The following is a 17792-nucleotide window of genomic DNA, read 5'->3' as shown; positions in this document are numbered from 1 at the left end:
GCTAGTTCTAGAGTTTCTAAAAGAGAGGTTCGTGAATCAAAGGATTGGGGACCGCTGGGTAACATTGCGAGGCTATGGGACGAATGTTAGCGGAAATTTGTGAACACTTAGAGCAAGAGACGGAACTGAGGATTTGTGGGTTTATGTTACAGCTGTTGGAAATGGGAGAATGTGATGAGGGGGTAGTGTGGGTTGGGGGGGGGGGGGGTTGACGTGGGCAGGTGTGTTACAGGTAGGTCGATTAGTTTTTGTGTCATAATTCCCGGCTGGTTGTCAGGTAGGTGGCAGATGGGAGCGGGGGATTGTCGGGGGTTGAAGGTCAGATGTCTGGTGCAAGGTCAACAGTGGTGTGATGGAGAGGGGAGTGGCGGAAGGTCTTTTAGTGGGGTTAGGTGAAAGGTCATTACAGATTAGGTTAGTCACATCAGAAGGTCTTTTAGTAGGGTTAGGTGAAAGGTTAATACAGATTAGATTAGTCATATAAGGTCGTTTGGTGGGGTTAGATCAGTCATGATGGAACGTTAATGTGGATTAGGTCAGCCACAACCAAAGGTCTTTTGGTGGGATTAGGTCAGCCACAACCAAAGGTCTTTTGGTGGGATTAGGTCAGCCACAACCAAAGGTCTTTTGGTGGGATTAGGTCAGCCACAAACAAGGTCTTTTGGTGGGATTAGGTCAGCCACAACCAAAGGTCTTTTGGTGGGATTAGGTCAGCCACAACCAAAGGTCTTTTGGTGGGATTAGGTCAGCCACAAACAAGGTCTTTTGGTGGGATTAGGTCAGCCACAACCAAAGGTCTTTTGGTGGGAATAGGTCAGCCACAACCAAAGGTCTTTTGGTGGGATTAGGTCAGCCACAAACAAGGTCTTTTGGTGGGATTAGGTCAGCCACAACCAAAGGTCTTTTGGTGGGAATAGGTCAGCCACAACCAAAGGTCTTTTGGTGGGATTTGGTCAGTGATGGTGGAAGGTCTTTTGGTGGGGTTTGGTCAGTCATGATAGGAAATCCTTTTGTGGGGGTTATTTCAATCATGGTGGAAGGTCTTTTAGTCAGCCATAAAGAGAGGTCAATGTGGTGGTTATGATCACGGTGCTGAATACGGTTTGTCTTGAATGTGTGGCGATGCCGTGAATGTATAAAAATATTTTTTTATCACTGTTACAGGCTGATGTTAAATGTGTTTTGAGAATATTGGGACAGGTCATTTTATTGGTTTAGGACAATTGTGATGAAGGGTAAATTTCATTTAATAATGTTAGAAATGTTAAATAAAGTCTATTTATGGGAGATGGTCAATTCAACGTGTATGGTCAAATTAAAATCGGTGAGGTCAATCTATTTATAACATTTATTATTCTATGACTTAATGCCATAAAGTTTACAGTCATTTTATCAACCCAAAGTATATTTAGGGTAAGATCATGCTCTTTATATTTCATCTGATAAGCAAAGTTAGTTGTCTTACGAGGTGTGGCAAGCACTGTGATATAGTGCATTTGACTGTAATGTTGATCGCGTTATCAGGTTAAGTGGCCTAGAGTGGATTTCAGTGTAAGATTAATTATGCCATCATGATATTTTGGGCGCAGGGGTTAATTGTTGAAAGATAACCAGTTCTTAGACAGGTTAGTGGGTGTAGGTGTCTGTCATGGTATCAGGTCAATTAACTGGGGAAGGTCATTTGCCTTGGTAAGAGGTTAATTAACTAGGGAAGGTCATTTTGGTCTAGATAAACACGAGTCTAGCTAAAACAGGTTGGTAAAATGAGGTTGTTATAAGGTTTGTGATTATGTCAGGTGTAATACTTGGTACAGAGAAGTCGTTATCGTGATAATGGTGTAGGGAATTTAGATGTGGTGTTTGATGGATGTTCGTGGTTTGTGTTTAGTGGTGTTGCTGTTTCTATTTAGTGGTGTTTTTATTCCAAGTTTAGAATTTAGCAGTGGTGTTGTTGGGAGTTAGTTGGTGGTGGTTGGTTAGGGGTTTTCGTTGATGATTGTTCAAATGTTGTTGTTCGTCAAATGTTGCGGTTGTTGATCATACGTAAGGTGTGATTGGTGGCAATTTTATTAATTTTTGCTACGCAACATTTTTAAAGAAATAGCTTTAAGAATGCTATGCTTAAATTGTAATACGTCTACTTAAGAATACAAAACTTTTAAAAAAAAAAATTCCATACAGTTATTTAAAAAAAAAATACTAACAGAAAAATACTCACGTCCTTACAACAGGTTTGATAACGTCAAGATACTGTACAAGTATAATTACAGTTCTAATTTTATAAACGAAACTTTTTTTAAAAAATGGATGCTCTAGTATCAGAAGCCACACAGTGCCTGCAATAAAAGTTACACATCTCCAGACAAAATGGTTTGATGTAACGCAGCATCAAGGGAGGTAATGTATGTAACGCAGCATCAAGAGAGGTAATGTATGTAACGCATATAGCAAGGGAGGTAATGTATGTAACGCAGCATCAAGGTAGGTAATGTATGTAACGCAGATAGCAAGGGATGTAATGTATGTAAAGAAGTTAGCAAGGGAGGAAATGTATGTAACGCAGTAAGAAAGGGAGGTAATGTATGTAACGCAGCATCAAAGTAGGTAATGTATGTAACGCAGATAGCAAGGGATGTAATGTATGTAAAGAAGTTAGCAAGGGAGGAAATGTATGTAACGCAGTAAGAAAGGGAGGTAATGTATGTAACGCAGCTAGTAAGTGAGGTAATGTATGTAACGCATTAAGCAAGGGAGGTAATGTATGTAACGCAGTAAGCAAGGGAGGTAATGTATGTAACACAGCTAGCAAGGGAGGTAATGTATGTAACGCAGCTAGCAAGGGAGGTAATGTATGTATCGCAGCTAGCAGGGGAGGTAATGTGTTAACGCAGCTAGCAAGGAAGGTAATGTATGTATCGCAGCTAGCAGGGGAGGTAATGTATGTATCGCAGCTAGCAGGGGAGGTAATGTATGTATCGCAGTAAGCAAGGGAGGTAATGTATATAACACAGCTAGCAAGGGAGGTAATGTATGTAACACAGCTAGCAAGGGAGGTAATGTATGTAACGCAGCTAGCAAGGGAGGTAATGTATGTATCGCAGCTAGCAGGGGAGGTAATGTTTTAACGCAGCTAGCAAGGGAGGTAATGTATGTATCGCAGCTAGCAGGGGAGGTAATGTATGTATCGCAGCTAGCAGGGGAGGTAATGTATGTATCGCAGCTAGCAGGGGAGGTAATGTATCAGCTATCTCACTCTACAGCCTCAGCCGCACTAGACTATTTTTCTGTTTTATTTTTAACTTTTTTTTTGAGTAGCTAGGTCTGGGCTGTAAATGCACGCGATTAGTTAGAGGCACAAGGGTTAATTAAAGTAGCCAGATTAATAAGATCGGTGTATTGCTTTTTTAGGAAGAATAGATGGGTTAGGTGTAGAAAGGATAAAACAGTGTTGTGTTAAAAAGAATATAAGTGTTGTATAGAAATCATATAGCAGTGTTATGCAGAAAGGATATAAAGTGTTACATAAAAATGACATAACAGTGTTATATACAAAGGATATAACATTGTTTAACAGAAAGCATAACAGTGGTATATAGAAAAATGCAAAAAACGCCCGAATAAAGTGACAATATTTCTTGACTTCTGACTTAAATTTATTATGATACAACAACCACCACGATTAAAACAGCGTCGTAGCCGTTACTGTTTTATTGTTTATATTTTTCTTAGATTTTAATTCCTCGCTATACCTCGCTTCTTATCAAGTTTAGATTTCGTAATCTCACGTGAACCAAATTAAACCGCTAAGTGGCTGAAAATGAAAATCAACATACAAACTGCAAGCGATAGTTTTTATCTCAATACTTGATAAGATCTAATGGATTCCTCTGTCGGTGTCGTTTAAACTTTGTTTATTTACATTTCATTATGTTTACTAAATTGAATTAAAAAATGGCGGATGAATACAAACAAATATGTCGTGATTCGGTTTATTTACATTGTATTCTAATTATAAAATTGAACGACTGAGTAAATACTTTTAAGGTATGAAGAAGCGTGAAGAGGTTTATTTATATCTCGTAATGAAGGGAAAGAGCGGATGAATACAAACATTACGAGCGGCAGTGCAGACGTATTGTGGCTGGCAAACCTTGGAAGGTTTTGCTAAGCTGACTTAGTAAATACCGCTGGGGGTAAACTTAGCGCTTGAAAACGGTCTTAGTTCAGCTAAAGTGTTTTCCATTGTGTTGGTGTGGGAAAGGGGAGAAAAAAAACAGGAGTGGGGAGTGAGGGGGGGGGGGGGTGGAGGCATTGAAAAGAGGATGAGGGGAGGTGGAGGGGTAAAATTACAGAAACATCCGGGTACGACAGGCATAGGCCGTCTGTTAGAAAGTAGGGAATAGAAGAATTGGATATGTGAAGGGGTATACACACATTTATACACTCGTTCACACACACACACACATACATTTTAACTATTACACACGCTGTCTTACACACAAACACACACACACACACACAAACAATACCCACATGAATTTCTAGACACACGTATACACGCACAGATTTTACACGAGTGCACACGCACACACACACACGCACATATTCACGCATTCACACCCACACAAACACACATTTAAACAACTGCACACACTGTCTCATACACACACACATATATACTCAAACAATACCCACATGAACAAATACCCGTATACATGCACATATTCTACACTTGTGCACACGCACGTATTCACACACGTTCACTCATACACACATACACATGCACACGTACACATACACACTCCAGTGTAACATGGTGCTTGTAAACCAACACGGCCCTAACAATACCCTCCCCCCCTCCCCCTCCCGACCACACGGAATCCGATACCCACTCAGGGACGTGTAGAGCTTCTAGAACATTCTCCATTTCAGACGAAAGGACTTGTCGTATAGCAGAGAAGTCTAAGAAAGGGGAGGGAATTATAATTTTATAAAATTAGTACGCAGGCGGAAGTGACCGAATTGTTGTTTGTGTGTCAAGGCCGTTGACGAGAAGCTGGGACAAACGTGAGCAGGAATGCTGCAGACGTCTGATTCGAGTCTAGCATGTTGGGTCATGGAGGCGAGGGGGGGGTGGAGCTGTGGGAGGGGAGGGGTAACGAGGACTAGATCTAGATAGAGGGCCACGCGGAAACAGTTATTCGAATAAAAAATACACAAGGTTTTTTTTGTGTAAAGAAAAGAAAACGACAATTGAAACGATAAAGTGAATCCTAGAATTCAGAGATATAAAGAGAATAAGGAACAGAGATGACAAAAATACAAAGCCCAATTAAATGAGTTATGTATTTCAATAGTTTTATATATATATATATATATATATATATATATATATATATATATATATATATATATATATATATATAGGCCTATATATATATATAAATATATATAGGATATATATATATATATATATATATATATATATATATATATATATATATATATATATATATATATATATATATATATATATATATATATATATATATATATATATATATATATATATATATATATATATATATATATATATATATATATATATATATATATATATATATATATATATATATATATGTGTGTGTGTGTATATATATGTATATATATGTGTGTGTGTGTGTGTGAAGCTAGGTGTAGTTATCAACGTTGAAAAATGTAGACAGAGAGAGAGAAAGAAAGAGCGAAGAAAAGGAGGAGATACACATAAGAGAAAGAATGCATACAAGTAGAGAATGGGGTAGAAGGTAACGTGAACGAGAGATCGACGCCATTGAAGAGAACAGAAAAAAAATGCTAGCTGAGGCGATCTGCTTTCATAATGTTTTAATTAACTCTTCCCTCCTACGTTTAATCAAAACTTTCCCAAATTAGCGCTGCCACAACACTAGGGGGCGTGATCTGCGGTCTTTAGGCCCACAGTGAAAAAAAACTCTCTTAGATCAGGCGAAGATTGCAACGGCATAAGTGGTTCCAGAAATATAAAGTGCGTCCACATAAAGATAAAGTGTGTCTAAATGAATATCACGTACATCCAAATACATAGTACGTATGCATACATACATATAACATGTTCATAACAAAAAATTATGTGCACAAAAATTTAGTGTGAGTTCACATAAATATGCGTATATTCTAAAAAAAGTAGAACGTGTGTTCTAATGAATACAATATATATATATATATATATATATATATATATATATATATATATATATATATATATATATGAAATTAGTATTTCATGTTAGGGTGGTTTTTCTAAATGCTTTTATAAGTGTAACGGAGTGGTCGAGTGGTAGCGTGTAGGGCCGCTAACCTCAAGTCTGTCTCTCTTGTATGAGATTGTACGACGTATTTGACTAAGTTGACCAGCGTTGGTGATAGCCTAACTTTAGACGGAAAAAGCAAAATCTTTTTTCATACCAATGACCATACAAGTCCTTCTTTATCAACTACTGACCGTACAAGTCCTTCATGTGCTGACTACTAACCATACACATTTTTCAATCGCATCAAACAAATATAGAAAAAAACTCAATGTTATATGACATCTGCATTGTCATATCTCACATGCAATTTATACCGTCAGATGACATATGATATTTTGACTGTCATATGCCAATTAACTTTTCAACTCAAAAATGTCAAAATTTACTTTTTTCAACAATATTACGTAACCATTTTTAAAAAGATAGGGATGGAATGTTTAGATATTTGAGACTCCTTTGATAAAATTGACATTTGGAGTTTTAACTATTCAGTTCTATGGCTACCATATCAATCCCAGGTTACATTAGAAGGTAACATTCCTGCAAGACAGCATTGGTAGTCAGGCGCGACGTTCAATATTATCGGAAGAAATCGATATATGAGGAGATTAAAAGTTCGATAAGTGATAGCCTGTTTCTGCCAGATCGCAATGTTGACACAAGAACAATTCCAGATATGACGGGACTCGTGAAAAGTTAACACCGAATGTTAACATACCTCAGGGATTTGTTGACGTGTGACAAAAGTTTTTTTTTTTTTTTTAAATGGTTGAGCAGTTTCGTGAAAGATTAGGAAAGGTATTTGGAATTTAAAGCTCTGTGATAATATTAGATGACTGTTGGACTTTTTGTGAAGTCATGACTGTTTCTATGACTTTGTATACGTTGGAGCTCTTGAATACCAAAAGTTCAATATTGACACTTCTCTCTGCTATAAATAGATGTATTGACAAAAGGACGGATTTTGTGTGTATGCCATTGTGTGTATATGTGTGTGGGTTCTGTGTGCGTGTGTGGAGGGGGGTGGTGGTGGATGAGGGGTGGGTGGATTTAAGTGCACTGGTATAACACTGAAGAATTAAAAAAAAACTCTTTGTAATACTGAGAACAAATTACTTTTGAGATTTATTTCTAGTGTTGCTATAACTCTACACACCAACCTGTCCAACTTCATTTTTTAAAAAAAAAAACATTTCAGACTTTAACTTAACAATACACATTTTAAATGTGTTCTAATCTTTGAATTTATCGTATACAAATATTTTAGAAAGAAGTTGCTACGAGTGACCTTGCAGAGCAATCACTCCACTACATTACATATGACCCACTATTTTGTACATATGACCCACTATTTTGTTTATATGACCCACAATTTCTTACATATGACCCACTATTTTGTACATATGACCCACTATTTTGTACATATGACCCACTATTTTGTTCATATGACCCACTATTTTGTACAGATGACCCACTATTTTGTACATATGACCCACAATTTTGTACATATGACCCACAATTTTGTACATATGACCCACTATTTTGTACATATGACCCACAATTGTGTACATATGACCCACTATTTTGTTCATTTGACCCACTATTTTGTTCATATGACCCACTATTTTGTTCATATGACCCACAATTGTGTACATATGACCCACTATTTCGTTCATTTGACCCACAATTTTGTTCATATGACCCACTATTTTATACATATGACCCACTATTTTATAAACATGACCCACAATTTTGTACATATGACCCACTATTTTGTTCATATGACCCACTATTTTCTTTATATGACCCACTATTTTGTTCATATGACCCACTATTTTCTTTATATGACCCACTATTTTGTACATTTGACCCACTATTTTGTTCATATGACCCACTATTTTCTTTATATGACCCACAATTAGCGACGGCTGCACTATTTGTCCATATGACCCACGTTACGTAATCACTGTACGACTTTTCATATGTCAAAAGCTTAGCGATAGCTGAGCTCTTTTTTTCATATGACTCACGTAAAGTTACCATTGCACCTTTTTTTTTCATATGTCTCACGTAAAGTTACCATTGCACTTTTTTTTCATATGACTCACGTAAAGTTACCATTGCACCTTTTTTTTCATATGACTCACGTAAAGTTACCATTGCACCTTTTTTTTCATATGACTCACGTAAAGTTACCATTGCACCTTTTTTTTCATATGACTCACGTAAAGTTACCATTGCACCTTTTTTTTCATATGACTCACGTAAAGTTACCATTGCACCTTTTTTTCATATGACTCACGTAAAGTTACCATTGCACCTTTTATTTTCATACGGCCCATGCAGAACAGCCACTCCACTATTTTTCTAATAACCCACGCTAAGCGATCACTGCACTCTCCTCCCTGTCGCACACTGCATTCTGTACTATTTTCACTTCTATAAGCGAACACTGCACTATTTTCCTAATAAGCGATCACTGCACTATTTTCCTAATAAGCGATCACTGCACTATTTTCCTAATAAGCGATCACTGCACTATTTTCCCTCTAAGCGATCACTGCACTATTTTCTCATTTTTCACACGAAATCGTCGGCTATCGACACATTTTCCGGGCATTCCCGCTTCCGAGTGATATTTAGGTTCGAATTATAGGTCGGCAAATTGCGTCGTTTTGACATGAATAATCTCTCGTGGGTTTATTTACATCCGCTTATTTCCCCTTCCTCCACTTAATTGCTATCTAAATTTGGAGCTGATAAAATTAATTAGTCTATGACAGTGGGTCTCAATCACTGTTTACTCTATGGGCCGGAGGCCTACACATTTCTGTGAAAATATAATCCAGTGACAACATAAAAAATTATGTCAGCTGTTAACATAAGTAGTAAAGTTCCCTTTATGAACCTGATAGTTCATGGTAAAAGTGAAGTAGAGTTTACCTGTTTCTGTGACCGACATGTGAAGGGTTAGTGTGGTCAGCACTTTGCCCAGCCGCCTTTACTTTCCCTAACGTGAGTAAGATACCCGCCATAGCAAGGTGGACCCAGGGACGTTCTACCTATTTGCACCCTGAATCGAACTCGAGACTTTCGGGTTAGTAGCCGTATGTGCTACCATCCGACCACTCCCATTAGCAGTACTATGGGCTACATTAAAAAATGACAAGACAATTCAAAATTTCAATGAACAACATCAGACATCGAAATCTGATCCCCAGGGAAAGCCCAGCCTAACATTAACAAATCAAGTTCGGGGTTTGTAGTTTGTAGATATTTTCAAACGTCTTCTTAAATGTGTTGTACATCTGTGAACCAACCTTAGGAAATGTCAAGAGCACCCTTAGAGTGTAATGTATATCGGAAGTAGGTGGGGGTGGGGGGGGGGTAATCTTACACTTACAAGAAAAGTTATACATATATAAACTTGACGTCCCCCCTCCCCCGTCCCCGGAAAAATTTCCAAAGTCGTCAATACCTAAATTAACTGTAATTCTGCTTTAACTTTTACACTTAACATCTGATCTCCTACCCCCCCCCCCCCACCCCCCCCCCCCCCCCAACAAAGTCCACTTATCCCCACACAGATACTTCAAAATTGATCATATATTAAAGTCATTGGTTTAAATATAAAAATTCGAAACTTCCACTGTTTCGATTTCGGTTTTGGCTTTACAAATTTAAAAAAAAAAAGAAAAATTCTAGGCTTACGTTTCGAAGTTGATAGCTTAGGCAAGAAGTAAACACTCTTTAAGCTATTAAAATCTTGAGAGGTAGCATGGGATGTGTTATGGTGGAGGAGGTGGGGAAGGAGGGGGGTGGTGATTGAGCCGTCACAGATGAGGTGGGAGCCGCAGTCTATTCTGGGAGGGAGCCAGTAAAAGTGTCAAGGGGAGGCGTACACCTCAGGTGTTGTTCATCTTCACTCTTGAAGCTTTAACATTGAAACTAAACATACACAGGAGGGGGGAAGGTTCATCTCAGTCGAGACTATTGTGAGCGCGGTAATCGGTTAACCTTTCTTAAATCGAGCTCTATGCTGGCTAATCCATAACGCACCTTCGCAGTAGGGGGGTTGAGTGTAGAGGCGGAGTAGTCAGTAGGTGCTCACGGGAGCGTTCTTTCAACTTCCAGTTGAAGATTCGGTGGCATCTTTTGCACTCACACGTAACAAGATTCATGCAAGTAATGCTGGTGTAAATTAGATGTGTGTGGCAAGTTCAAAGTTTATACAAATTAGATGTGTCCTGTAGGTTCAAACCTCAGTACAACATTCACTGTCTTTAGATGTGTGGATATTGTCCCACATTTGTGTACCTACGCTTGATCTAATTGTAATCTGATTTTTGAACGTATCTCTAATACAAAAGTGCACATCCTGGTCATTATGGGGCAGATAAAGAAGAGTGCATCTGCTTCAAAGACCTCGGCATATAAAGGGATAGTGTGATCAGCACTATGCCCAGGCGCCTGTGTTTCCCCATCAGAGCTGGGTGGACTGAGGGACGTTCCACTGATTTGAACCCGGATTCGAACTCGAGACTCTCGGACTAGCAGGCTAGCTCTCTATCGCTAGGTCACGCACTATGAAAATGAGTACATGCCAAATCTATGATTGTGTACGTATCCCCTAAGTACAATCGAGTAAATACTATCGCTGTAATTATATACATATCATATACACAAGTGTGTAAATATCATCTATGCGATTGTGTACAAGCTATCTTTAATTGTGTATCATATCTACAATTCTACAATAGTGTAAATGCTATATCTGTAATTGTGTACATATCATCTTTCTCACTATAAGCTCCACAGCTTCTCTTTACGCACATAACATACACAGGTCATTTCAGCTGTTTAAACGTTTAAACAAATTACAACTTTCCCTTTCAGACACCTATCTAAATGTCATGTTTGTTTTTTTTACCCGAAAACGGTAAAGCAGTTTTGTCCCTTTTTGTGCTTGTGCTTTGCACAACGTTAAAAAATAACAGTAATACACTAAACCAACTTACATTAACACTGGTTAAAAAACGTATTTTTTTTTACCTTTCGTAAAAACCCGCCGCTTTTATTTACATGAGCTAGCCTTATATCGCACTCTCTACCACTACATCGTACGTGTACACAAGCCCTCTACCTCCCTAACATAAATGTACAAAACAGATCCACCTTACTCCACTCACGTGTACACTTCTCATCTAACTACCACATGTACATGATACCCCCCTCTACAACACAACACACACACTCTCTACTCTCATGTACACAACTACTTCCTATGTGGTACATAAACACAAATTATCCACTCCCCCTATCCACATATATAAATCCCCTTCTTCTCATACTTACACCACCTATCTTTACACCCATCTACCAACATCACCCCCCGCTTTCTATACCCTGCCCTCCCCCCTCGCCTTCTATACCCTGCCCCCTCCCCCCCCCCCCCGCCCTACTCACAAACACCTGTACATAAACCTCCCATCCCCGGGGCCTCGCCAGACAGGCAGAGATTTTACGCAGTACCCCACAAAACAACACAAGTCGATTAGCCTCCACGCCTCTTAGATAAAGAATTTATGTTCCTATTGATTTCAAAGTCTTCCTTATTCTTTTCATCTTTCTTCCCCGTTTTTTTATCCGGGCTATCTCACTATCTTTCTATTTTTATTACTCATACAGGCCTACAATAATAACACGTTTTTTTTAAAAGTACAATTGTATTGGAAGAAAAACGCATAATTCAATAACTAAATCTTACCCCCCCCCCTTTCCAAGCCTCACCACGCCCAAGTAGTTTAAAGATACTAAAAGTTTATTTAAGTGTACATAAATCACTCTGATTAAATCTAATATAAAATACCTCCCGACAACCCTCCAACCATCACACACATATGCACACATACACACACTCACACTACAAAGTCTGCACACACCCCACGAACACACGCATACACATATACACGCACATACACACACAACCACACACATGCGCACATACAAACGAACCACTGACCGCACAAAGGTAAACCTTGGGTTTTTTTTTATTATCTTTCATCGATTTGAAATAAACATAAATTATCAAGCCCGAAGTTCACAAGTTAATCAATAAACGCGGGTTTTTCTATTAAAATCCACCTAGTTAGATATTACATCAAAGTTTTAGTGACTGACGTGAAAGCGCTAAATTAAAACTCACGTTTTAGACCTCTTGAGTAAAGAACAGCAGAGAAACTTAGTAAAATGGGTTGGATTTCGTCTATAATAGAATCACAGGTAGTTATAAAATGCCAGCCGCTTTTCTTAAATAACGTTACAAATCAACATCAACCCCCATCCGCCCGTCAATTCACCGTTATTCTCACCCCCCCCCCCCCCACCAAAAAAATATATTTTTATACATGCTTTTCTAATTTTTACCCACACAATCATTTCATATGTCGAGGTCACCGAAACAGAAGAATTCTACTTCACCTGCTTCATGGAGGTTAGAAAGGGTACTGTACTTTGTAATTTTAACCAATGCGAAATTCTATCGCAAACAGTTTTTAAACTCTCACATTCCTATTTCGCTGTCAAGAAAAATCTGTACCCCTTCAACTGTGTGTGACGTCACCTAAGACGACCCCCCTATACCTGTGTATTTACCTGTATCTAAAAAAAAATGTATCACGGTTTGTTTGTTTTGAACTAGTCCCGAGGTTTATTTTTTTTTTCTTTTCTTCTTTTCATCTAAACGACACGAATTGATTTATTGGTGGTGACGCATGGTACTAATTACCTCCTTCAGTTATCACCCCGTTCCACTCCGGGTTTATTTACTAGTATAAAAAAACAAAACAAAACAAACGAAACCACAATCCCGCTTTACCATTGTCTAGTTAGGAAAAACAGGAAATTAACTATACAGTTATTAGCTTAAATTTCGGTCAGTAAGTGAAAATCTGACCGAGTTTAGCGAATGAAAAAATGGGTTGATACATTTTCGATTAATTGGGAAACACATAAAGTATAAAAAAATCTTTAATAATATAATAAAGGTTTGACGTTAAGTTTTCGTCTAAATAATTAATTAAAGAAACTTCAATTTTATAAAAAAAAAGTTTTCTTTTAAGAGCATAGTATGCATTTAATTAATGTTTTTTTGTTGTTTTTTTTTTGTATCTTTACCGTCAATCAGCATCTATTTCCTTGTTATCATAATCAGGGCCTAATTGGATAAAACCTCAATGTAGCAACAGTTCCATGTATCTATACAACAAGTAGATACATTATTCTTAGAACTAGTTTATCTACTAAACAGGTGAATGTTGACTACAATAGAGGGGTAAATGTAAGCTTTGAGATGGCTTAGTGTAGTCTATCTCAAGGTCTTTTTAAAGCGATGAGTTGCTAGACACATTAAAACGTATCTTTTTTTCGCACATCTGTAGTCAGATCGTAAAAAGACATGAATATAGTTGGGGTCATATCGTAAAGAGTTGTGTATATAGTTGAAGTCATATCGTTAAGAGTTGTGTGTATAGTGAAGTCATATCGTTAAAAGTTGTGTGTATAGTGAAGTCATATCGTTAAGAGTTGTGTGTATAGTGAAGTCATATCGTTAAGAGTTGTGTGTATAGTGAAGTCATATCGTTAAGAGTTGTGTGTATAGTGAAGTCATATCGTTAAGAGTTGTGTGTATAGTTGAAGTCATATCGTTAAGAGTTGTGTGTATAGTGAAGTCATATCGTTAAGAGTTGTGTGTATAGTGAAGTCATATCGTTAAGAGTTGTGTGTATAGTTGAAGTCATATCGTTAAGAGTTGTGTGTATAGTGAAGTCATATCGTTAAGAGTTGTGTGTATAGTTGAAGTCATATCGTTAAGAGTTGTGTGTATAGTTGAAGTCAGACCGTAAAGAGTTGTGTGTATAGTTGAAGTCAGACCGTAAAGAGTTAAGCTTATAGCTTGAGTCAGAAAGAAAAGTATTGTATATACAGCTGAAGTCTAATTGTAAAGAGTTATCAGAATAACTGAAGCGATACGACCGTAAAGAGGGATTTAGGCTTATGTAAAGCAAACGTTGATTGCACAGATAACTAGGATAAAACATGTGTAAAGATAATTTTCAACCTTGTAAAGCGAGTACTGTATGTACACAGAATCTAATTAGACTAGATAATTATAGACTAACCAGAACAGCACACAGGTTCGATATGCTGTTCGACGAATACGATACTTTAACACAGATTGTGATCATGTTTTTAATACAGCTTAATTGACGTCATAGATTAATTAAGATCTGTTTCGCGATCCCAAATACAGGAAACTTTAATTATATTGAAATAACCGCACCTAATAACTCACTAATTGGTAGTCAATTTATAAACACGCAGCTAATCCAAATACGTTGACAGCCGGCTAATTGTTGGTCATGTCAAAACTCCGTGCCCTAGTTCATATAGTTATAGCTAGTAATATCAAGTGCTGTGATTGGGTGAGTTTTAGCTTATTAAGTAATTTAATTGATTTGATAATTAGCAATAACCACTAGAACTGTCAAGGCTAAATGTAAATTTTCACTTTTTAAAATAAAATCTTGTCTAATCAATTCATTAGCCGGTCTATTTTAAATAACCACAGCAACATTTTTTTACAATTAAATTGTACGTTTAAAGAAATCGATAAGCGTATTATATAGAAAATCTAGGAAAAAAGTAATGATTACTTATTAAAAATTATCGCTTGTTGAAGTAAATTAACTAGGTTAAAAGAGAAAGTATTTGACATAAATTAAAGAAAATTTAAACAACTCACCGTTTCGACAAAGAAAAAAAAAAACTCCTCTAACAGACGGCAGTAATTATGTTATCCATGGAACCATTCCTCACACACCAACCTTCAGTACACCAGGGGACAGCATCCATGTCAGTATTAAATATCCATCACACACACCACAAACTTCCGCGACACCAGATCCCGCCGATGAGCGTGAAATACTAGGGGAATGCGTTCCATATCACGCGACGACTGCCCTGCCGTACAGCGAAGTGGGCTAAGTGTGGTCCTCCTTCGTAGCTTATCTTTCCCCGCACTCGCAAGGGGAGAGAACCTTTTTTTTACGTAGTGTTAAGGAGAATTTACAAGCGGTATAAATAACAATGGTAGATAACTGTTTTTAAGAACAGATTAAACTTTTAAATTTACTCTGGTTTTCGTTGTTGTGAATACGCGTTTTAATTAATTTATTTTTGTTGATTTATTTAAAATATGTCCGTAACTTCCAAAGTGATAATTTTGAAACGCGGGTTTAAAAAAAGTTAACTGCTAACAGTTGTTGTGGCAGGTGAAGCGCGGTCTAGCAGACGAGAAAAACCCGCGGTTTAAACCCGGTCTCTACCGCCAGTTAGTTCAGCACAGGAGTGAAGTTACACAAGTGTTTACAGGAAGCGTGGATGGTCGGGCATGCGCAGCCCGCTCGTAGGCCGTCACTTTTCGAACGGGCAGACGAGGAAAGTCGGTGCGGGAGGTTTGAGATAGTTGTAGCGTGGAGAACTTGGCTCTCGCTGACTGCTCGGGTTAGATCCGTTAGATTAGGGTTTTTAACCATTGTCATGCTTTAGCGATTGTAAATCTGTAATTTCTCTATACTTATGTACGTCTTTTATAATTAAAATTCACTTTTTGTACTTAATGTTAAATACTGCAAGGTAGTATTAAATAGACTTATTCTATCTTAAAAACAGTAAATAGGACAATGGTAACATACCAACACCTGGCTGTCAATTAACGAAATATTAGAGATATTTATTTAAATTTCTAACTAAATTTGAATTACAATTATTACAGACAAATTATAATTTTTTTCATCAAATTTTAAAACTAAATAAAAATTTCAACTGAACAGGATTAAAAAGAAATTCACTTCAAATTAAGACACCACAATACACATCAATAAAACAGTAACACACATAGACTCCCACTACTAAACACCTTACTGTACTATGGTCATTCAACAGATTACATCAGCTCTCCAAGTAATCTAACAAACTGACTGGTCTCTGGAAGCAGAGTTTCTTCCAGGCATCACTTCAGGGGGGGGGGGGGGGGAAGAAACACTGTCTGGAAGTTTTCTGAAAGCCCATCTTCATTCATCCTCTGTTTTATAATGTTTTGCTAGGACTTATCAGAATACAACAATAAACATCACAAACGCAAACTTTAGAATATTCTAGTTAGCAGCAGAAAATTCCCCCGTTACTAGAAAGTTAACTCTAATGCTTGAACTTTGTTTACAAACACTATAACTTTATCCTTAAGGGAAATCACTCTTAATCACCTGACTCTTGTTTACACTCGGAGCGCATTGGATAACACAGGGGCGTAGCGAGGGGGGGGGGGGCGGGGGGTGCGGACCGCACCGGGTGACACCATTTAGGGGGGTGACACCAAGGCAAAAATAGCAAAATATATAGAGAAAAACCTTGAGGGGGGGGGGGGTGCAAATCGAAAACTTGAGGGGGGATGCAAATCGAAAGTTCGAGGAGGGGTGCAAATCGAAAATTTGAAAGTTTGTCCCCGGGAAGGGTCGCTACGCCTCTGGGGGGGTGACACCATTAAGTGCCGCACCGGGTGACACCCGACCTCGCTACGCCACTGGGATAACACAGTGTTGAGTTACAGGAGACTATGGATATTTTACGACAATGTCATAGTTGCGTTGTTCCCGTCACAGTTTTGTGTCTTTCTATCCGTCTCATTTTCGTTTCTTTTTCCACCTGTTTATTGGCCCTTGGTAATTATTTACATTAATAATTCGTTTTCATTTTGATCTGTACTTATTTTTATGTATTAAGCAAATGAGTTCATATGATTAGCTACTCTAAAAAAAAAATGAATGATGAGAGACAGAGAGAGAGGTTCATCGTGTCAGTTTTATTAGGGAGGGGTATGAGTGGATCAATGTTTCTTCCAGGCATCCATTCGAGGAAGTCTACCCCCCCCCCCCACATCTCCTTGTACGAATTTGAATTTATATAGAATATATATACTTTTAACCTTTTAACAGTGTGTCCCCCCCCCCTGAAAATTTCAAGTGAGTAAAAATGAGTGATGTATAATAAAGTTTGCTCCATTTTCGAACCTTGACGCAAGTGAAGTAGAGTCCACCTGTTTATGTGACCATTGAATATGAAGGGATATTGGAGTCAGTGCTATGCCCAGATGCCTTTACTTTCCCTTACGTGAGTTCGATACCGATCACAGTTGGGTGGATTCCGGTATGTTCTACTTACTTGGAACCAGCTTCGAGCACAAGACTTTCGGGTTAGCAGTCTAGCGCTCTACCTCTATGCCACGCCACCCCGTGATGTGTAGAGGAGCCTTGAATGCGATGACACATATATATATATATACGATATGTATATATATATATATATATATATATATATATATATATATATATATATATATAT

The 17792-nt window shown here is 37.8% G+C and overlaps 1 protein-coding gene across 1 annotated transcript in view; it reads right to left on the bottom strand.

Moving 5' to 3' along the window:
* Positions 1–15740, bottom strand: part of LOC131954927 (FMRFamide receptor) — a 62691-nt gene extending 46951 nt beyond the window's left edge. The window contains exon 1 of the mRNA XM_059318774.1: positions 15136–15740. The gene's annotated coding sequence lies outside the window, so the exon portion shown is untranslated. The remainder of the gene's footprint in view (positions 1–15135) is intronic.
* Between the last annotated feature and the right edge of the window lie 2052 nt (positions 15741–17792).

This window comes from Physella acuta, unplaced genomic scaffold (assembly GCF_028476545.2).
Source record: "Physella acuta isolate Inbredline_101_S28 unplaced genomic scaffold, ASM2847654v3 ptg001040l, whole genome shotgun sequence".
In the NCBI taxonomy this organism is placed as follows: Eukaryota; Metazoa; Mollusca; class Gastropoda; family Physidae; genus Physella; species Physella acuta.
This window is presented reverse-complemented; position numbering and strand designations above follow the sequence as displayed.